The following is a 25,016-nucleotide window of genomic DNA, read 5'->3' as shown; positions in this document are numbered from 1 at the left end:
ATTTTATTGTAATTGTATTGAAAGTAATAAAATTCACATTTGCAGCTGACGAGACCCTAATAAAATCTATTCTAATAGGATTAAAAATATGTAAAATTAGTCGATAAGAAGCTTAAGGGTTTTTCCCAAATATTTCCACAAAATATTCTTAATAACATACCTTTTTCTAAAGAGCAATTAAGGGATTAAAAACTATTGTCGCCTGGCCAGCGACCGGACCCAAGACCTCACTAATTGCTCTCTCTACCTATACCTCAAAAAAACTACAAAAAAAAAATTTTTTGAAATGTGGTTTTTTTTCAATAACTTTTAAACGGCTCTATTGATCGATTTCAAAAACTAATCAGCTCTTAACATAAAAAAACCACGTTGATTTCCGCCAGCCCGATAGAAATCGGTTGATTCGTTCGTGAGTTATCATTGTCGAAAGAAAACCGAAAAAAGTGTTTTTTCGGAATCACTCCGAAATTCCTAGTTTGATCTATTCATACTTAAAAATTCTTTATGAGGCTTAAAAAACTGCGTCGAATGCTGCCAACCGCGTGAAAATCGGTTCATTCATTCAAAAGTTATTGTGGTTTGAAAATTCAAAAAATTGTGTTTTATTAAACTGCTATTAGAGTTTTGAGCTCGAAGAGCTGAAAATGACAAAAAAATCATATTTTTGAGCTCGAAGAGCTCAAAAACGTAATGTGTAATTTTGAGCGCTTAACTACAAAATAAGCGGGAAGTTGCAGGGATGGCCTTTAGGGTCAACCGTTGTCCTAATTTTTTTTCTTCCTGTTGCCTCGATTAAATAGAGAAAATTTTATTTTATAATGTTTTTCTGTTCTTAGCTTCTTTGGATTTATTAAACAACACCATTTTCCCGTCCACCAGGCGGTCGTGACCGAGAGAGTTTAAAGAGTTTCCTGTGGGCAACCAGCCAATAATGGAAATCCATCGTGGCTTCTTGTAATCCATACTCTGATATTGTATCCGGAAAAGACCTCTGCCTTTTTATTCTTCTCCTTTGGGGCAAATGTTTATACTTTCGTCATTAAGTCACAATAAACCTCCAGAGTCTCGTTTTATTCCATTACTTCAATAATTTTTAATTTTTTCTAAACTTTCGAAAAATTTTTTTTAGGTCATGACTCGGACACTTGAGCTCTATTTTATTAAAATGCTTTAAGCCAGATTATAATTTTCGATGAAATAATTATCTTTGATGAAAAATTTCAAGGGATTAATATTTTTAATCACTAAAATGTTAGTTAGTTATAGAAACTAAAAAAAAAATTTCCTTCAGAATTTTCCATTACTTATAATAATAAAATGTGTGTTAATAAAAATTTATAAAATTTCGCAACATTACGAAATGTTCGAAATAACCTCTATAAGCATCGACAGTTCTCGAATCCTGTCAAATGGAAGTAAATAACTAAAATAATGAGCAGTTCTATACATTATTATTATTCATGGTTGATGTCTTACGTCAATTAAACTTTGTTTACAGCTAAGTCATTTTTTGCCCAAGTATTCTCCGCGTAATAACTTGTAGGCTTAGATGAGTACAAGTTATAACATACTATGTATACACAACATATAACATATATAATGTATCCACGCGTTGAAATGCCATTAAAAGATCTTATCGAGACATAATACAACATAGACCCATTAGATATTATAAAAAGTCGGAGGAGAATTGAGGGCACCAGAAATAATGGTGCGTAAAATAATAATATATTATAACATCGCCCTTTTCACTGAAAATTAAATTTCAGCCGACTCACGTCCTGGATATACACTACACAATCTATTATATTTTCTATAGTAGGTCTAGGCGTAATCGGTGCTTCCACGCATGTGCACCACTTTGTAAACATAACATAAATATGTAAACAAACATTGCATAATATGACAGACACTTTTATTTTACCTAGCTACGTAACAAATGTAGCCTCGAAAAATAGACCAGGTAGATTACTGATTATACGAGCTACTACCACGCACTATGTTACATATATTTACGGAAAAACTTTTATATCTATTTATTCGTATTATGTTGATGGGTATATAATCAGGAGTATTTACAATGCTAACCTGTGCAAAAAATTTTTTTTATTATTAATCCTCTAAACAAAAATACATCAAAGTCTTGAAGTTAGTCATAGGTCGAAATTCGCAAAAACCGGGCTACAATTCATTATTGGTTAAAATTAAGGCGCACGCGTAGCACGCTATTCTAATTTATAGTCTAACATTAAATTATAATCTTTATTATTATTATTATCAACATCATCCTATAAAATCATTATAATTTTTCAATGAAAATGTAAAAACTTGACCGAATTTTATAAAATTTTTTTTCCAAGAGTACCGTAATTCTACGAGCGTATAACTTGACTTGCTTTTGCTACTACTACTAATAGCATTATTATTATTATTTTTACTATTACTACGACTCCCTGAAAAACGGTAATCCCCAAATCTAACTTGACCCTCTTTTTGCTTAATACAGGCGGGATTTGTAAATCTCATGCTTCAGAATACAAAATCGATATTTTCCGTAATCAATTACTTCAGCACTGAAAAATTTTCTTTTATAAATATTAAAACTGTGAAATATTATTAACAACTACCGGTGAAATTTTTAAATTCAATATGAATGTAAGTTTTTGACATGATAACACAAATTAGGCACGGGTTTGGGTGAAAATATGGCGTGACTAATTTATTTTATTGGGGATATTAAATTAATGATTTTAGGATAGATAAGATACATTGATGCATTTGGAGTAAATCAAAGAATTTTAAGGGAATTAGGCCGAAAACTGAAGAAAAAATGGATATATTATGGAAAATAGAATAAAATAAATCAAAATTCAGATTAAATTCAAGCACTGATAAAAGAATTGATTAATTTATTTTAATGTTACAACTTGTCACGTGGAAGAACTTCCAATAAATTTTATCTACTGGCAATAAAATTTCTAAAATATCAAAAAATTCCTTTTTATCAGTGTAAAAATAATGGAAAGGAAAATAAAGACTAGTACTGGTACTAGTAAAAAAAAAAAAAAAAAAAAAAAAAATTAACATTATTAATTTAGACGAGTAAATAAATAAATGTAACATATCCGGTGGAGTATTGAGGATCTTCTTCATCTCGGACTGATATTTATGAATAGAAAAGTGAGGTTAAACTGTCTATGTCAGAGCAGAGTACTACCAGCGGACGGAGTAATTTCTCGCGGTGATGCAGTGAACCGGAAGTCCGCTGTTATGTAATGCAAATGTCAATTTCCGGGGGGGGGGGAGGGGGGCATTGTACATGTCCGGTAGATATCGGCGGCGTTACTACCAGTATTTGCTTTCTTTATTTTGCTCTTTTCTGATTATCACAATAATTATAAATTTATATTTATTTATTTATCGGTGGAATGGAAAAGTATAGCCAAGTAGTTTAAGTAGCATGTTCTCCATTGTTTAGAGATAGAATATGTACTGTAAGGGGAAGGATTAAACATATATACATTGAGAAAGCCCATGGAAGGATAAAAATTGCTGGTAGGCGTCTTCCAACATATACCTTCCCATTGATACCCACACGGTCATTCATGAATCCAGAGACCGTGAGAGGAAATGACTACGCGGTGCGTTTCACTTACGATATACATATAAATATATATGTGAGAAATGGTGTGTAGGTGCAACCACTCAACTTTGCTCACCATATATGTACACACGAGACACTCAGTGTCTACCTACGCTTACGACCGCATTTTTTATCCGCTCATACATATATTTCTTTCGCACGGTACTTCCGGTGCATCCGTCACTCACGTCTCGAGGAGCTAATTATCTACCTATCTGACTCATTCATTTACTATTGTGTTGGATTGTACAACTTATTTTAATTCACCTTTTTATTTATCTCAATCTCCATTAATGCAATCACATCTTTCTCATTCTCCGTTTTTTCTTTTTACGGTTTATTTATATGTTACAATTAGTGTATTAGACAGTCTTAGGCAAGAAAAATTTTTTTTTATACTTTTATTAGCTATTATTTATTTATTTTATAATATAAATTTCAAAGTTTTTGAGAGAACAAAATCAGGATAATTATTTGTTGTTTTTTGTGCCTGAACCGAGAAACGTTTCTCAATTATTTTATTCCCAGAGCTTGACGTTATTTAGCGTCGGATTCGGTTTCAGGGTATTTTTAACTCAAACCTAACACCAGAATAAATCCGCTGGAATTTGTCGGATAAATTAGGAGCAGTTAAATCTAACGGACGCTACTGGTGTGTCCTCAATTCGTTTGTGTCTTTACACTCATTTATTTTACTGCTCTCATGCTCATAAAACCGCTATTATTGTATCTTGTATATAATATTGTATTGTAGATTTTGTTTTTATGACTGCAATCTATTCATGAGATTATTAAGATGCTTGTAGTCATTAGAGACCTCAACGAATTTAATTTGCTGAAGAATCTCTAAACAGTTTTTTTTTTTTTTTTTTTTTTTTAAGTTATACTTCTTTTGGCGCGTTAGGGAAAAATTATGAGAGTAAATTTTTAAGATGCGCGCGCACACACTGTCACGAAAAACCGACACCCTGAAGTTAGCTAGTCAACATTTTAGTTTTTCAAAAAAAGTTACCAATAAAGTAAAAGTAAGGACATCTACGTATGTTCGCGTGAGAACCGGCAACTGTATTCACGATATTTATTCAAATGTTTCTGAACCTAAACACGTGTTTTGTATTATTCCGAATAAAATATATACATAAATATATATTTCAACTTCCCGCTAAGAAAATTGAAAAGCTTTCAATAATGGGAAGTTATTGATTTCGGTCCGATTTTCAAAAGCCTAGTTTTCATCGGATGTCCACGTTTTGAGGTCCCAGGAAGCCATTCTGACTTGAATTCTACGACACGTCATTTGAAAAGATTTATCAAAACTTAAATCTGAGTAGATTTGAGAGTTAATCCATCGAGCCATTCCGAAAAAATTAAAAATTAAAACATAAAAATTATTTATATTATTATTTATTTATTTACAGCCTTTTTCTTATCCATAAGTGTCTTTTGGCAGGGAGTTAGGTTATAACCGAAGCATACAAATATATATATATATAATTTCCATTTTATAATTCTATATAGTCATATCTTAGTTCCAGAATGGATATAACATTAAGCATGAAAAAATATATGTTTTGTAAATATTTTTTATTATGGACGTCGAAAATCACTCTGATGTCTTGGTTCTGGTTGTTTTGTGTGTTTTTGAAAATAAACTTATCTCTGGCTGCTGTATGTATAGGGCATTCTAGTATGATGTGTCTGAGATCTTCTTTCATACCAGTATTACAGCTTGAGCAGAGTTTGTTGGGGTTGAAGATAAAGATTTTTGATTTATGTTTTATTTTCAGGTATAGATTATTTGCTAGTCTCATATTGATAAGCATTCTCGTCCACTCTTGAAAATCTCAAATATTAACCAAAAAAGACATTTTAAGGTGCTCCAAATGCAGACTTAGCGGAAAGTTCTAACAGGGTTTGCCTGCGCGGTCAACCGATTTCCACATTTTTTTAATTTATGTAGGAATAATTTTTTTATGATATTTAAATAAACTGTATTTAACTATATAATGGGTTATAATAAAACTTTCAATGTATTGAATACCTTTTTTTCTATTATTAGTTGTCGTTTTTTCTACAAACGTAGGATAACGCAAAAGATAAAATTTTTAGAAAGATTTTTATCTTGTTACGCCAAAGAAGTATAACTTGTTACGTGCGTACATAAGTACACACACACTTTTTTATTTTTTTATATTGTATACATGTACTGCTGGGATTTTTTTTTTAAACTATTTTGGTCTGTGGTGGGTTGTAAATTAAATTCATTTTTATGGCCAAATTTTACACCTGGGATAATTTTATTTAAGGGGTTTTAACAGGTTCAAGTATTTTTAAAGTTATTATGGTGATTTATTTTCCAAATTTACATTAAAAAAAGTCTCGAAAAAAATATTTTTTCAAAATATTTTAAATTTCTCATAATAAAAAAAAGAACATGATTGAAGAAAAAGTAAAAAATGAGACAGGAATTAACATTCCGTCCTGAAGAGAAATTTGGACAAATTAATTCCGTCGGTATTAAAAAGATTAAACGAAATCTCTCTAATGCATTTAATTTATATGTTGCCCGCACTGTAAGATCTTTTTTAAAATTAATTAATCAATTAATGAATTTTTTTTTTCGGTGTTTCAATATAAATTAATAAATGCAACTGAAAAGAAATGTTTAATTATAAAAACGTGATTTGAACAGATTTACGAGAAATGATATGCTGGAAGTTTAAATAATGTACTCATAACTAATTTGTGAGTTAAATAGTTAACATAAAACTTTAATTTAGCTGTCACAAAATATCAAGCAAACATATCTTTTCCCAGGATCATCATATGTTACATAAACGCACGATGACAGCGGCTCATATATAAATATAAGCATGAATGAGAATATGACTCATCATCATCACACATAGCTTAACCGTAAAAGTTATATTTTATATCCGTTGTGTTATTCAATACATCTGCATCTATGATTTTAAAAGCAATATTTTTATTTATCAGTCTGTTGTTGGTTATTATATTTTTAACCCTCTATTATTTTAAACCCTCATTATGTACAGTAACACCCTAAAGAACCCCCATTTTAATATTGATTTCTTTATCATTTCATTTTATTTTATTTTGACTTGATTTTCTGTTAAAAACACATCAGAGAGAAAAAGAAACGATAAACTTGATGGTAACCTTTTTTGTATATTAGAATTAAATTTGATAACAAAAAAATCTTCTACATGATTTCTTCCGTAAGATTACTCTAAATAAACGTCAAAAAAAATGAAAAAATGACTATATATAATAGGTTTACAAGTGCAATAAAGACTTGTTGATTTTTATTGTCTGAAATTCTTGAATCGCGGGCTGTGTTTAGAAAGTCCCAAAAGAAAGATGCATTAGAAAGTGTTTTGCTATTGCCAGCATAGCAGTCGACTCGACATCAGTCTGTCTGTCGGCATCTGTCGGCAATTATTCACAAGTTGTTAATTTACGAGGGTGTTGGTTTTTTTTTTTTTAAAGACTTTGAAAAATTTTTCTTTTTAGGTCTTTTTAGATTCTAACTAAAGTTCCAATCATCAATGATAACCATCATTGGAAAATGATGGTACAAAATTCAAAGATCAAGCTGAGTTTAAGAATTAAATATCCATGAATAGGAGTCGAGTTTTCAAGTTGGCTTTCTATTCTTGACGCGCCTACGCTTCTAATTGTTAAGTATTACAAGTAAACAGCGATAATAACAGTGTGTCGGGTAACCCTAATTGCGTTTGTTGTTTTGTCGGCGACCATAATGGCACCCACCGTCGCTTAATTCGGTGCCAGCTGGCCAGAATAATGGATAATTACTGTAGACCGTACCCAAGAGTACTGACTGAGTGTACTCTACAGAAAAGCTATGTCATTTTCCTAAATCCTTCATTATTTTTTATTATTTTCTTTTTTTAAAAATTGATAGTTCAGTAGTTATCATTATTTTTAAGTGACTAGAATGATGATGATAATAGTAACAACAACAACAACAACAACAACAAATATACAAGTTGGTTGTGAGGGTGTAAAATAAAGAAAAAATGTCAAGAAAATAATAAAAGAGAAGAGAAGAAAAAAATGTAAAGAGAAGAGACTTGAAACGCGAATAACATCTGCCGGGCGCAACAATCTCCAACACCTGCTGTCTGGTAGTCGCGTGCTCTTACTGAAGCTACACCCCAAAGCCAGAGCCAGAGCCAGACTTTGACTGGGGTCTGCTCCTTAATCCTTGCTCCACAAGAATCAAGAATAAACTTTAGCCCGACCACCTAAAGATCCAAAGACTATTTGGCTTTTTTGGGTTAGCTTTATTTCTACTTATCGCCTTGATCATTATTTAAATATTGGTTTAGGTCTCAAGCCATTTAGGTCTATTCCACACAGTATGCTAGCTGCTGCGTGGTTAGACCAAAACTTCCAAAACTATAATTTTAAGTTCCTTGGTTTAGGCTCTAGGAAAAAAATAATTGACTGCGTTGATAAATTCTGGCTTTGTTACTTTTTATTTGTTATTATTATTATTTTTTTTTAATTTTCTAACTATTCATTATGAGTTTGGTGAATATTTTTTTGTCAATTTAAGAATGTATGCATCGTTGTTTCTCGTAACGCTTATAACCGCAGTATCTATAAAAACGAACCGAGAGATTTATCACATGAAAGCGCATTTGGAATTTGTGGCAATTATGTAAATAACCCGGGTGTGTATGAGCTGGAGGCTAGACTGTCGTGAGACTGGAGTATAGTTACGTCAAGGAGATTGTTGAATTCTACCAACATTGGAGAAAGTTAAATTGTATCGATTACTCTCACTTAATTAGTCCAAAGCTCGATTTTTATCCAGTTCTAGATATAAATTTTCAAATAATCGATATAAAAAAATTTTTTTTTTTTTTTGTACTAAAAATGATCTGATAATTAAAAAAAATAATTAAATAATTAATTATGAAGCGTCGAAAGGATTATTAAAAGTCCCAGAAAATCGTCTTTATCTTTTGGTTAGTGAAAATAACTAACCAACAATGTTGTCTCAAAACGGGCAGTGTTTTGATGAATGCCCAGAATATGAAATGCACAAAAATAAAGGGAGATCGTTAGAGGGAACAAACATCTGTCGGCAGGTGGCTGCTCCGGATAGTCTTGGTCTTATTCTGGGATTGGTAACCAGAGTACAGCCGGAATAAGGTATATACAGCAACATAAACCAACGTCGAAGAGAAGGAGAACCGTTCAACCAAAACTATCTATCTCTTGAGTTTTCTCCGAACTGGGCTGATGATCATCAACATAACCTGGAAAACATAAACAGAAAGAATAAAGGAATAAAGCATTCACCCATCAGACTTTGTTTCAATTACGAAAAAATCGAGATTTGCGATGTAATGCTCGAGAGGTTACAACATGCCAGGTGAACGTTTCAGTGGTTAAAATAAAATAAAACTTTAATCGGCAGATGCTCGATTCAGTATCCTTATTTTAAGCGAGCAGGTATAGTCTGCTCCAGAGAAATCCAATGCAGGGGTTCGGTGCACTGACTTGCTGACGCTGTTGATGCCGTGCGTTGCACTTTGAGCACCTTGCCGGTTTTAGTTTTCTTTTTTTTTTCTTTTTTTTTCTTTTTTTTTATTCTTGTTGGTCAGTTGTACCTCCAAGTTGTCTTCCTTTTAATTCCTTCCCATCCTCGATAAACATTTTCATCAACGGACCTCTTGTCCAAGGACAAGCTTCAGCTTCTCAGCTCTGAACCTGGCTCTCTCTTTTCCTTTTTACATACTTTGGTCTCGCTTAACTTTTACCAGGCAAAGTTTAAAGCAATCTTTAAAGCGAGCTGAGAAGATCAACCCATGCACTTTAACCAGACGGGGATATAACTGTGTGCGGTCGTACGACCAGTAGATACCACCTGCCTCGGGCACACTTAATTGCGTGCCAATGCACCGGTGTCTTAATTCACCTTCTGCTCACACCACCGATAAGATGAGAATTAAAAATCATAAGTCTCATCAACAGGACCCTTTTTTTGCGAATCAGCAGTCATTATTCAGCCAAAAACTTTCAAAAGAGTGGCCCAAACAACGGGCACAGCTAATTTTAAAATGCGCTTTGTTTAATAACAATTTGTTCTGTATAATATTGTTCATCCGACTAAAAATTATCTGATATCGTTTATGTCATATGATATTTCAGAAAAATATCCATTCAAAAATGTAAATACTCAAAAACTCAACAGCAAAGTAACAAAAATATAATTAAAAAAAAAAAATTAAACATAATAGAAAGCCAAGTACACAGTTATAGAACACTAAAAAAAATTTTTTTATATAAATCACTTGATACCTCAGTTATTGAAAAAAAAAAAAAAAAAAAAAAAAACAAAAAAACCCTTTACCTTTTTCTTATACTCTAGTTACGTAAAACTCTTAGAGAAGCTTTCTTGTATCGTATGATCATTTGAACTGTGAAAAGTTGTTTTTAAAAATGTAATGCTTGAAAGATTCTTTTTGAAGTTTGGTTGCTGGGTTCTTAGTCCAAGATAATACCTAGCAGGAGCAGTATTGAGAGTAAGGATAGCTGAATATCAGCGTATAAAGAAATTATTGAGTGTAAGAATAAGGATAATGTAAAAAAAAAAAAAAAAAAAAAAAAAAAAAGAAATGGTATAAGTATATGGGGAGAATTAAATAGGATTGTAAGACGGGAGACGGGACCTTTTTTCGCGGGTGCAGCTGCGGCTAGTGGTGCTCACCTGCCGACCACGTGCCATTAAATTCGGTGTAGTACCTCCTCTTCTCTCCTCTCTTCTTTACTCAACTCTCTGTCTGCAGCCCCATATTCCTCAACCTCTAGCAGTATCTTGAGAGACTGGAGTGTTACCGAGGGTATTATATTGTAAACGTAAGTATAAGTTGTCAGAAAAAATATAAAAATATTAAGAAAAAAAAAATATAATGCATGGCGTTCAATGTCTTCGCTGTGCAACTGTTGTAGAATAAATATTGCCGAAAAAAAAAAAAAAAAATGCTCCGTCAATCCCAGTGGTCAATTTGATGACAGCTGTTTTTTAACCAATTTATGTTTTCTGTTTATGCACGAAAATATGAGTAGAGAGCAAAAGTGAGCTGCAGCTGACAATGGGTATATGAGTAAGATGATTTATTAAAATATTGAGGGCACATATTTCTATACTTATATATATATATATATATGTGCTAAGAGGACACGAGGGAGATAAAAAAAAAGATAAAAATTCAGTGCATGACACAAGATGAGTCTATATACATCCCCTAAATTCGTTTGCGCATATGCGGAAGCATGTACAAGGGGCTGCATGATTATTCTTGGGGCTAAAGTTGAGACAGCTGTGGAAAACCAAAAGATATCGATCTTTTTACTAATGGACAGCGCCGAGCCTCCGAGTTTGAGCAGACAATTTATTGTGATCCTATTTCTCCTGGTTATTACAATTAATTTGTATGATAATAATTGGATTAATCATCGGGAAGAGCTGAAGCTCAAGATCTCTTGGGATACATTTTATGTTGACTCCGGAATAAGGTTGTTGAAAACCCCGCTAGATGGCAAGGATGATGATTCTTCTCCTATCTAGAAATGTACGGCTCTTAAATTTTTTATGTTTCAAAAATTTATCATCGTGTATATAAAAACAACAATAACAACAACAACAACAACAACAAGAAAAGGATAAAGCTTGTTCAGTAACCGAAGAGAAAAGTACACCTGTACTCGCGCATCAATCATGTTAATAGAATGTTTTACCGAGTGCAACGAACGTATCAGCATTCAATGAAGTTGCCCGGAAGTCGTGCGTATGTAAAAGAACTTACGCAATTACATGCGAACTTGGGCATTAACTCAAATTATAAATTATAAACAATTCTCGTCGATGTTTATAAAATTTTCCTAGATTATTAATTAATAAAACTATCAATTGTTTTATTTTTTTTTTTTTTTTTTTTTTATTATTTGTGCAATGAAATATTTAGGTTATAAAATGTAACCGCGAAAAACAATTATAATTGTGGAATAAAGTTTTAGTGTAGATATAAAAGCAATTACGAGGCGCCAGTCGGTGTAATTACGTTTGGTTCATTTTTTCTTTCCGTTCTCCCTCTTTCTTGATTATTCATTGCAATAATGCCGAAGTAGCCTTGCATAAGTTACTGTTTCCGTGATCCGAAGGCCTTTTCTTTAATTATTTGTTTGTATTATTATTAGTATATTTTTTTTTCTTACTATTTTTTGCGCGTGGCTGTAAATTTGTTTTGAGTTAGTTTTGTAACTCCCGTGACTCATAGATTGTTACGATAAACCGGATAATATATTATCTAAAGAATTTCTCGGCAATGTATGTACATTTAGCAATGTATGGTTAATGTAAGTGCAATTTAGTGCACAGTTCACATTGCTCGCTCGACTCTAGTGAGTTATACGTGACGGTGCGTATACAACGTATACGCAATGGACAGGAGCGAAAGATTGATGTCACGGGCCCGACCGAGTTTTATGTGCTCTTGGCCTCATTCTCACTGCTTTGCTCGGATCGAGAATTAGAGCCACTGGTCATATCACTAAATAACAACATACCCAACTATTTCATTTTTTAATTTTTACTTTAATTATGAATTTAAAATGTAAATATTGATATTTCATCATCTTCTGGCTCAAATATTAAAGATATTAAAAATTATAGGAAAATCATTTTTTATAGTTAGAAAAGTTATAAATTAAACCGATTATTTTATAAAATCCACGTGACGTCTTATTGTACGTGACGCGAAATTAAAAATATTTAATCCTCCGCGTTTCGGCAGTACTTCCGGTTGAATTATTTATTTCAACGAATATTACCACCGGGAAATATATAATAGCCCGAGAATCTTCCAACACACACACACACACACACACACACAATCACATAATTTCTTGACAATTATAAAAGTAATTTAACTCGGTTACTTAAACGATAGTTGTAAATCAAAATCACTTTCAATATACCTACTTACATCCACAATTTATCGTATTGTTTTCTACTTCATAAATTCTATAATTCAAAAATTTCCATTTATTCATTGTATCAACACTCTCAAAAATAAACATCTAATTGTTCTCACACAAATCATTTTCTTTAAAATGATCCAGGGAAAGAACTTTTCGGAAAATTCAATTCAAATTCGTACAATAATTTCTGTTAGAAGTACAAATTATTATAATGGAAATTATGCAGTATCGGTTTCTGTCGATCCGAAAAATAAAAAAAAAACCAAATTTTTGGAAACGCTCGAATATCTTTTTAGTGACTACACTTTAGAAGAATAAGTCTTTGTCTTTTTAATAGTGCTCGGTGTTTAGGAAATAAACTAACAATATAATACAATAACAATAAAATAGAGTGATAAGATTTAGAAAAAGAACCTATAATAAAAACGAGGAAATAAAGACCACCCAAGGTCGAAGGTTTCTCGTTAAGTGAAGAAACGTATTAGAAACTCGTATTCGCTGTGAGTGAAGCCATGGTAGGGGAAATGAAATCGACTGAAGCGTTCGCAGTGGTTACTTTCGGAGTTACGGGAGGCTATTATTCCTAAAATTATAAGCAAGTACACGTGGAAGTATTTATTTTGTTTTAATTTTAATAAATTAAAAAAAAATGAGACACCAGAGTTGTTGTGTCTTAAAAAATACCAGCAGAAATATTTACTGCATTCTTTTTTTTTTTTATCATTATACGTACTTGTTGTTGATTCGTTTAACTAAAAAACAAAACTGCAATTATTACACTGATAAAAGGATTTATTAACTATTAATAATTTAATTTATTTGAAGACAATTATTTAATTTATTAAACTTTAATAAATATTTTTTAACATTCAATAAATATTTATTTGGTAGGAAAGTACATTTATTAATAGTTAATAACTATTTATTAATAGTTAACGAATATTTATTAACAGTTAATAAATATTTTGTTGAGTGAATTTGTTTTGCTTGTAATATCATATGATATGAAGATTTCTTATAAACAAAAATCATTTTTATAAATTATTTGTATTAATTATATTACATTATAATAACGTTTATTGTAAAATACCGAATTCTATCATAGCTCATAATTATCTTTTGTATTTATAAATATTAAAAAGGTTAATTTATTTAGTGAATTGAATTATTATCATGTATTCCAGCTATAGAATTATAAAAAGTGTCAAAAGAAAATGCTATTTTTGCTTTTGATTTTAAATAAATATTTGCAAACAGTTAAAAAATATTCATTAACAAACAAATCCTTCTATCGGTGTATAAAATTGTCACCTATTTTTTATAACTTTTTTTTTTACAATTATTTATAAAATTTATTTATTTTTATGTTTCTTGCTATTGACATACGTATAAAAACATACTCTGACCGCCTCCCGTAGTTCATATTTTGACTGGCGCTGCAGTCACACTCATAGCGAATAGTGTTGGTAAGGTTATATATATATATATATATATAAATGAAAGAAACTGTTATGTTTTGTTTTGTTTTTTTTTTTTTTTTTTTTTTCTTTATTTTATTATTATTTTTCGAAAGCGTTTTATTCATTGAAAAATAAGTTTCAATTCAACTCTTAATTGCCCAACAACCATGACATTTTCTCTTGTTTTTCAATAGAAGGGCGGGTCCAGTGAGTTATTCAATTTTTAAGGATTTATGGCCCTCCTTGAGTTAGGGATAATTTTTCCCAAATCTTCTGATTTATTGGTCTTTGAGTGAGAGATGAATGGAAATTTTGACGAAAACATCCCGACGGGTTTTTGAAAAGGAAAAATGTAAATAAAAATATTAAATAGAAAATGTAAATAACAGAAATTTGTACTAGGGTTTTATTTTTATTTACCTTGCATGTTATTTTCTGTTGAGTAATTTCAAGTGAAATTTATTAGTATATTATAGACGACAAGCACGTGAAAGGTTTCAAAACGATAAACTATCATTATTTTTGTTCTCATTATTTAATCTTTATTGATTAAGCATTTACTGCTTTAGTTAGTGGTTAAATTTTCTACATATTTGAATCAAAAAAATTTATGACTAATTGAGAAATAATAATAATAATAATAATAATGATAATAATAATAATAATAATAATAATAATAATAATAATAATAATAATAATAAAATATTAATGAACAGTTAGAAATTTAATAAGCGTAAAAATCGTAGAGTGACACAATGGCGTGATTTGATGATACACTTTATCTTAGTTTAATAGATAAAAGAGTATCGCTGATAGATCATGTAAACGTGAGTTTACATTTCACAACTTTGCCGTATTGAATTAATCTTGTGTCTAGACGTAATTTCAAGAAACCTACGTCACTTCTGTAGTTTTATGCCTTGCATAATATATACTCAAGTTTATCATTATTTCATTACTATCATTATAATTACTATTTATTACTTATTTAAAATCTTAAAAATATAGTTAGTTTTATATTTATACAAGACATATTATGCACTGACAAAAATTTTAACTTGACTCAAGAGCAAAAATCTTGAACCAAGAACACCAATTGGAAGAAAATGAATTTCTTGAGCCAAGAGGAAAAATTCTTGAGTCAAGATAGATTCTCTTGAATTAAGAAAATATATCTTGACTTAAGAATTTTTCCTCGGCTCAAGAAATTCATTTTCTTCCAATTGGTGTTCTTGGTTCAAGATTTTTTCTCTTGAGTCAAGTTAAAATTTTTATCAGTGTGTATACAATTACATTTACTGAAAGTAAATTATCAAGAGTATTAATCAGGACTTAAAACCTCCGAATAATAAAATTCAAAAGTCATTTTAGCGTTTAAATTTGGGTAGGCCCGTAATACGGGTCATGAATGGTTTTTAGATTTTATTTAGGATTGACAAGACTGCTCGACCAGCGCTTAAATTTCTCTTTTGAAACGCCCTCTTGTACAATCGGCTGTCAAGCCTTATCCTTCCCCGAAAAAGGACCTCCAAATCATCAGTCATTTTGTCGTAAATATCACGATCGCTGGGTTTAAGCCGGAGCTTGGGGAGTATCCAAATTAAAAATTAAAAAAATAAAAAAAAAAAACAATATTTTGTGTTTTTTACTCTTATAAAAGTATATATATAATATACATAATGTATTTTAATATCACTATTTGAAATTTAGTATGAGAAAAATTCTAGTGATACTCACCGACAAATGTTTTCTCGGAAAAATTAACCATGGTTTTCCATAATTCCCCAATAAATAATAATGTGTCCTCTTTGGTGTGTCGAGTGTTGACTTTTTTCATTCTAAATTCATATGGGTCCAGTATTTTTTTCTATTCCTTATTCTTTGGTCTGGTCAGAGTAGAGACACGGGGGTGCTTCTCGCCAACCTTAGACTTACCACTCTGGTAAGCGAAGATCACTCTGATGGTAACCTCAAAGCTTTTATTTTTAAATACGTCATAACTCATAACTGAAGAATAACCATCAAAGTTTGCTTTACGTGATATATTATGTATTGTAATAAAAATTTTGTATTATATATATACATATATCACATATATAACATATATATATATATATATATATATATATATATATATATATATAATATATGTATATATGAGCGTTTGCGTATTGGTAGACATAATATATATCAAGTATGAAGTAGGCAAAATGAGAAGAAGGAAGAAGATAAAAGAGAATTGGAGGCAAAGTAATGTAAGCGTCAGAAGAGCTATTGGGTTTTAAAAGAGAAGCCGACAAACGGAGCAGGTAGTTGGCGCCCCTGAAAGTTTCTCACGAGCAAATGACGATTTGCATGAATGGACGTTTAAGCTAGGCGGCGGGGGAGTTCAGGCGGGAGAGGTTCTGATTCTCGTTCTGGTTCTGGTTTCATTTCGTTTCATTTAGTTCTTTAACGGCGGGAACTTTAGTGGGATTAACAAGCGATCTCGCGCCTAAGGGTCTTGTATCTTCTTTTCTCTTCTCGGAATGAAAACAAAGAGAGATATTCCAAAACCGTTGAACGGTCTCTGATCTCAAGCTGGTAGATACTACTTCGCAGTAGATACAGATACAGGCTTTCGAGTTTCATTTCTAAAGAGATGGCCTGTTAAATAGTAAACAGCCTCTTAAATCATTACTTCCTTATTGTGTCACGTGTACTTTTACTTTTTTTTTTTTTTTTCTTAATCTATTATCGAAAATTTAAGCTAAGCAAGTTTATTCATTGTGAAAGTAGAAAAATAATACGGCGGCATTTATGATGCTGAATTGATGGAAAAAAAAAAAAAAAAAAAAATTTTTTTAAATCAAACGGAGGTCACACTTTTGATAGCGGCAAGAGCCAAAAGTCCCTGGTTAAATACGCAGACGGTCAGAGTTCGATACTCGACGACGGAAGTTTTTTTTTCTTTTTTATCTTTTTAAAAATTGAATAAGTATTGAGAGGTAGAAATATTTCGGATAAAAATCGCACATATGTACAGAAATTATAAATTTAAATAGCCGTGGTATTAATTATTTAAAAAATAAAACATTTGAAATTGTATATCTTAATAAAATATTTGATAAATTTTAAATAGACAAAACCTTTGGTGATAAGATCAATAAAAAAACTAGATATGCTTGAGGGTATGTTTGTGTGTACATACATCTATTGTTGTAAGTTTCTTTAGGCAGATGGGATAAACTAAAATAATAAAAGATAATTCTTTTTACATAGACCAGCTTGTAGTTGACTGCTGATAGCATCACAATAGAAATAAACTTTTACAAATATTTCTTGTTTAAAGTTTTTTTTTTTTTTTTATTTTTTTTTTTTTATGTCTTTAATTCACGGATAGACATTAAAATATTTTAGATTCTAGTATAGGTTATTATTATCTTGCACGCGTCGATTTTTTTTAGGTATTTTATAAATTTATTGTAATAGTATCTAGCGGAATTTTGTGGAAAAATTAATAATTAATAAAAATTTTAGTAAGCTGTTGTATTACTTTTAATAAATTCGTTGAATTACGTATTCTTGTCTAGCGCTAAGCAAAACACTCGAGAGTCTTTAAGTATCATCAAAGGTATTATAAAATTCTTGTTTGTTTCGTAATTCTGATGTTTAATTCGAATTCAAAGAACTAAGCTCGATTTAGTCTTCAGGCTTTATTTTTACTAATGAATTACAGCTCTTTGATAACAATATTTAATAATTGCAAACCTGAAAATTATAAAAAAAAAAAAAAAAAAAAAAAAAATTAATAAATTTCTTAGAGGAAAGTAAGATAATAGAGGAAAAAATTTTATTTAAAAAAAGCAATATTATTATTGAAAATAATAAACATTTTTTGTAATAAAATGAAAATTTTGTTGAATTTTGGGCGCTCGACCGCCATTTAAAATCACGCTGCCATTTTGTTAGAGCCCACGAAACTACCTAAAACTTATATTTTATACATTTTTAAGACTATAAAACTTGAAAAAATTAAAAAAATCAGAAATTATAGCAAAAATAAATGGATATTATTAAAAAAAGAGATTATCAATTATACTGTTGCTTAATAATTGAAGAAGATCAAGATTACGGAAAAAGAAAGGTAGTGATTGACGCTTTGGTGGTACCAAGATGGCGGTATCGTTTCGAGAATGTAAAAGTTGAGCAAGTGAAAGAGCCAGTAGATATATAGAGACAGCAAGCTAAGATTCCTGAGACGGCCACCAACTTCTCGGCATCTTTTGTTTGGTCTATGTTCACAGACGGATAAGAAACGTCAGAGTGCTGCAAGGTAAAAGAAGAAAGAGAGATTAGATAATGTTGTGTCTATGTGTGAGTTAAAGCCAGACAAGGAGAAAAGGACCGAAGGAGAAGATGGCTGGGGAAAAAAAGGAGAAGGGAATTCCTGACGGTCGGTTGGTGGTCCCGGAGCTGAGGAATGTGCCCTGTAGACCGTGTGGAGCGAAAGGAGATCGTCAGTGTCTGAGAGTGGAATGGAAGCCGCGGGGGTCTTGTGAATGAATCTACCTGTAGCCCACTCTCATACTCTCATACTCTAATACTCTTATACTCTTAAACTCATACTCGGAAACGTGAGTATGAGTGTCGGCTCTTTTACTCTCCATCACTTGTGCTAGTACTATCTCTTCTCCAAGCTTTACGATAAAAGTACCGTAAATTTCAGCTTTTCATTCTTCAATGTCTCACCTATTCAATGGGAATTAAATATATATATATATATTATTATTAGTATTTATTAAACTACTAAAACTCATTGTCAATTGCTCTATTTATGTCAAAGATGAAATCATTAAATATTACTATTAATTCTACAATATTAATAAAAAATTATTTGTTATCATGAAATTTTATTTTTAAATAATAATAATAATAATAATCTGGTAACCATCAATGATAGAATAATTTTTAACGAAAGAAGAAAGCTTGCCCTAATTTCCCCTACAATTGGCGTGATCAATCGTAAAAGCTACCAAGATAATAAAAAATAAAAAATAATTAATAAAGATAAAACATTAATAAGTCACTCTCTCAGAAATGGATGTCAAGGATAATGAATTTAGATTTTGCGTTACGGTAAAACTTATCTAGTATCTAATTAATAAAGTGTGTGCACGTTTTCTCTCTCTCTCTCCTCAAGAATTTCTTAAAGACAGTTAGATTAATACGAATACTAGTCCGTAAATCGTATATCGGTTGTCAGTTTACCTGGACTTTGGAACCGCTTCCACCAATTAATGCTAGTTTACTGACGTCAATTGCCGTTTGGCACGGGGAATTACGTCACGTGTCGCTGATATCAAATTCATGTTTCGTTGCATTAGCATACTTAAAAATTTTTCCTACTTTCTTTACACGTCAATATCATCGGCGATGTTAATATTAATAATATTTTTTATATTGAGCTGATTAAATTGAACTATGTTGATTACTTAATCTTGTGTGTGTATGTTTAAGTGAAACTCGGCATAAAATTTACAGTTATGTACGTTTGATTTATTTGGCTATTAATGCAAACTGGTATTAGCATTAATCGTCAATAAACAATGGAGTTTTAGATAAATAATTTTTTTTAAAAGACTTCTATTTATCCGATAGTCGATACACTCCGATGAAGTAGCTTTCACCCTTGAGAATGCATGTCGACAACTTTTACGTTACACATTCAAAGTTATTGCAGGAGAGAGTCATAGAGTATTGTCTAGACTTTATACGGTTAACAAATATACATATAACATTAACTAATGATAATTTTTCAGTGTATACTCAATTTAACTCTCTGATACCGCTTAATAATAATAATAATAATAATAAATCTAAATAAAGTTTTAAGTTTCTCGGGATATTCACGCTAATTTTCTACTTCAGGAACAAATTATTCTTTCGAGTTAACTTTTATTATTATTTAAAAAATTAATACTTATGTATTACTTTAAAATTTTTTAATTACATAATCTATCAGTTTGATTATAACAATTAATTATGTGACTATAATATACTATCAATATTTGTTTATCATTAATACGTTTTTATGTGGATAATAAAATAACGTTTACATGTGGGATTAAGTAATTATAATTAAATATTTTGTAAATAATATATATTGGCGTAGTTTTTAATATTTTTTTTAAGAAACAGAGAAAGATAAAATAATTATAAAAGCACTTGAATGGATTTCAATTCCAATAAAGTGATACCGCGAATTTTCTGAGATAAATCAGTGAAATGATCATTGCGAACACTCTGTTGTATTGTTAAGGTTTTATAACATGCCAATTGTAATTGATAACAAACATAATGTGGATGAAACAATAATTTTGTTCACGTGGATGATACGTGAACGAGATAATCCGTCGAGGAATCCCCAGTTTATTTAATCAACAGTAACATCTATCATCACGTTAACAATAATAATAAAGATAAAATTTAACATTTGTATGGATAGTACGTGGACAGCACATGTTTTTTGTTATTATTAATATTATTACACAGTGCATACTTTCAAAATAATTACCTTTAATTTTACTTTATGTGATAATTGGGGATTGATTTTTACTTATTATAAAACAATCTATTAAAAATTTATTCTTTTTATCGGGATTTCAAAATTTTTAATTCATTTTTTTCAAATATTTGTAATAAAATTTTTTATTTTCATTTTTAAGCATTTTAAAGGTCAATTTTATTACATAGTTGTTTTTAATTGAACCTATACATATTTTTTCTTTTACTAATATTTTATTTAATATATTAAAGTTTCATTATAATTTCAATATAATAACAGAAGCGTGTTTTCCGGCTTCCAAATTCCCATAAAAAAAAAATCCTATATTCCGGAATAATAAATTAAACTATTTATAATACAATCCGCCCAATTCAATACAATATACCTATAAAAATTAAAAAAAAATTTTTTACTACTGAATAGGCGGAGCTTCTTTGTAGTCACCTTATAAAATTTTCTCTCTTGTGAGAATTCTCGTGAGAAAATTCAGGCAGACACTCAAGAATTTGGTGGAAAATTTTTATGCTCCAATGCTTTTGAGCTTCTCCATTATCTTTATCCACATTAAAATGAGAAATTATTCATGCTAGCGTAACAATTTTTTTTTTTTTTTATATGATTAAATTATTCAAAAAAATTTCAAACTAAATTTTATTATTTTTGTATTTCTCAAAAATATTTAAATAAAAAATGAACTGCTGTAAAAATAACAGAAGAAAGAAAGAAAGAAAAGTTATTTATAGCATTTGTCTGTCACATTTGGATAAGTAAATTATAATCTTGCGTTCGAAGGATGGGGTTGCACTGATATAAATACAGAAATACAAAAATATAAAAATAAATAAAAATATGTATGGAGAGTTGGAAATGAATTACAAGTTGGACAGGTTATTGCAAACAGCAGAAACAACAGGCTTGTTCCATTGGTTTTCCTATTCTATTTGGTGCGTGATAAGCCAGTACCGTCGTGGCTCGTATCTCTTTGCTCGCGATTTAAGCTTCAGAAAGTAAACTGTTCTATGTCATTCCACGTGCCCACATATTTGCATACCGCGGCGGATATGGAGTATGGAGTGGGTGCTGATGTATAAATATCGCCATAGTATGTGTACCAAGAATGAAAATGCTAATAAAAGAATTATAAATAGACAGATATATATAATGAATTATTATGGATTATTGTGTAGAGTTTATATGGTATACTGAGGAAAAAAAAACAACGATATAAGCATGTATCAATTTACCTATACTGTCATAATTTAATATCCCTACTATGATTATTATTATTATTAATATTATTTTTTTTTTATGAAATAGAATAAAATTTAAGATATATAATATTATTACAATCGTATTTTATATTTTGTAGATATATGTAAAGCACAGAGTATAATAGACCAGAATAGAAAGAATGGAAAGAAGTAAAGAAATAAATAAAGAAAGATGTTATATATATTTTATTTTATACTGTGACGATGTTTGGGTTCAGACACACAGGTTATTAACCTTTAAAGAGTTGATTTTAGTGTGAGCTACTCAACACTAATATATAGTATATACAGCAGAGCTACTTCAAATAAATATTGAGCGAAATAATATTTTAGACAGTTCTACTTGTAAAGTAGATAACTTTTATGACAACGTTCTATTATATGTCATATCCTCATATCACTTGTTTTCTAAACTTTTAAATCGCTATGTATGTTGAATATACTAATGGATATGTTCCGAAACTTTTTTCACCAATCTCTAAACTCCCGAAATACATTTTTATTATTAAAAATAAACACAGCTATCAATAATTGTAATTAATCGTTTAAATTAAATAAACATCCATTAGTAATGAGGATAAAAATTTAATTTTTGCAAAAAATGCTGCTATAGATAATAATTTATTCTTATCTAAAGTTTGTTTACTTTCCTGGTATTTAAAATAATAATAAGTAATACTACTTGTAGTATTTCGTAATTTATAAGCGTTTAAAACAAAAACAAAACACTTAATTACTTGTATAAATTTAATCGGCGATATATCAATGTGTATTGATTTCTTTTTAAAAACATTTAGGTTGTGATTATTTTTTATCAATGAAAAATATATTACTTCACGATCTTAATAATAATAATAATAATTTGATAATTGATTTAAGAGAATAAAATTTTCTCTCGGTTGTTTGAAAGTCCTTAGAGGTTGAGTCCATAACTAAAAAGCATCGATAAAGACTTGTATAAATTTTTACAGGTTGTTTTTTAGGCCTCATAGTATTATTAAAGCAAAAGCTTGACTGGTTAAGAGTACTACTCGGATGATAATTAATAATAATTATCAAGAAAGCCAGAGTTGAGAATATTTGTTATCGGATCTCATACAATGTTAGCCGAGACTTGGCTCTCTCTTTCTCTCAAACTGCATCTATCAGAGCTAACGTTAACTATTTATGTATATTTCACTACTAACGAGGACCAGTTAAAGCAGGAAGTATTCGATTACCAACTCGTTTTAAAGTTATATTCTTCAGGCAACATAATACTACATTACACATATACCCACAGATATACACAAGATGGTTAATATATATTTTATTATATTATATTATATTATATATCTCTTTAGCTTCACTAATCCTCTGTGAAAACAGTTTAATAAAAGATTATTATTTTAATAAATTTGTTGTATTGATTTACAGTAGTTGGATTAATTTTGTCTTCCAGTTTCAACTTTTAATAATAATACTTATCATCATCATCATCATCATTCGCGTTATTATTAAATTATATCATGTTGTATTTTTTGCAGACCTTAATTCAGTAATTAAATATATAATCCGTAGAATTTTAGCGTGATGATATATTATAACCCGCTCGACGTGCAATTGTCCATGCAATCTCTATTTCCATGTCACAATTGTTATGTCATTCGAGGAATAATTGGTCGAAGCGTGTAAGCCGTCAAAATTTTTACCACAAATAGAAAAAATTCGAGATTATCTCTGTAACAATTCAAGTGGATAACGTGATCAATGTCGAAACGAATTAATTCTATTAATTTTTATAAATATTTTTATCAAACAGACGGAGAAAAAAAGTTAAAATTTATTTTAATATTAATGGACAATAAAAATAAGGGTACAGTGTAAAAAAAAAAAAGAAAAAAAACGAAATAAACCTTGAATACTCTTGGTGTAGTTTGCGGGGTCATTTAATCGGAGTCAATGATACAGAGAAAATGCGGTGGGTGCGGATAGTCGAGAGCCACAAGTTAAGAGCCATACCAAGTCGTCGAGGAACACGAGGGACACGAGGGACACGAGGGACACGACCGATAAGACGCCAAGGTGTAATAGAAGTAATAGAAGGTGCCGATACCATGTTTATTCTATCTTATATATATATAGATATATATAGTATAATGTATACTGTAGTTTGGCGCGCCGGATATGACGAGGCGGAATGGACGACCTGAAGATACTGATAAGGATGCCGACGAACTATATATACAGTAAACTTACACGCCGGTTAACCCACGTGTCTCCTTTGGTTAAGGCGCCATCCGGCTCCCTGTATCCCGTATCATTACTCTTAAGTCCTTAATAGTCGATAAATCGATTTAGACATTCAATTTTACCTCTTATTTAATTAACATACAATTAAATATCTTTGTTTTCAATCATATTATTAACTAATTATTGATAAATTTAAATTTTATAACTATAATAATGATAATTCGGGAAAAAAATGACAGATGTCTAAATATAAACTCACTAACAGCATACGACATCAGCCAAAAAAACAATAGGAGTGATCATTTAAAGTACATGCAGTTGTTCTATTAATATGTTGTATCTGTCTTACAGAATAATGGATGGGTCGGTAAACATTTGTTGGTATTACTAATTTATAGTTACACCCCTATTTTTATTATATATTAATTTTTATTTTATTAACACTACACTGTAAAAAAAAACCGGTGTGAGTCCATGCGGTGTACGGTGTTAAATTCAACACCGAAATCGGTGTAGCCGTAACACCGGTCGCGGTGTAAATATTTTTTTTCGGTGTTTAATCGGTGTTATAAATTTTCCGGTGTTGATAATATTTTAAGTAACACAATTTTTATAACTAAACTTTTTATGTTTAATAATTAAAGATAAATAATTTTTAAAAAAAAGTTAATATTTAATTTAGAAAGTTTAAAATAATAAAATATCAAAAAGATAAAAGTTTTTGATTAAAATAAATACACTGTAAAAAATTTCAATGTAAAAATGGACCCAGAGCACTTTACATGGCCGTGTGGTGTGAAATTCTCTCGGTGTAAATTTTCGAT

At 30.2% G+C, this 25,016-nt stretch overlaps 1 long non-coding RNA gene across 2 annotated transcripts in view; it reads left to right on the top strand.

Moving 5' to 3' along the window:
* The window catches only part of LOC123266261, a 45,376-nt gene extending 34,694 nt beyond the window's left edge, over positions 1 to 10,682 (top strand). Inside the window, exon 3 of one of the 2 annotated variants that reach the window (XR_006509743.1) lies at positions 8,785 to 10,682. This is a non-coding gene — a long non-coding RNA (uncharacterized LOC123266261). Of the gene's footprint in view, positions 1 to 836; positions 1,188 to 8,784 lie in introns of those variants that run through there. The other variant, XR_006509742.1, reaches the window with a different exon arrangement.
* Positions 10,683 to 25,016: the final 14,334 nt, after the last annotated feature.

Source organism: Cotesia glomerata, linkage group LG5, assembly GCF_020080835.1.
Source record: "Cotesia glomerata isolate CgM1 linkage group LG5, MPM_Cglom_v2.3, whole genome shotgun sequence".
In the NCBI taxonomy this organism is placed as follows: domain Eukaryota; kingdom Metazoa; phylum Arthropoda; class Insecta; order Hymenoptera; family Braconidae; genus Cotesia; species Cotesia glomerata.
Note: the sequence above shows the minus strand (reverse complement) of the source record. Positions and strands in the feature narration are given on the sequence as shown.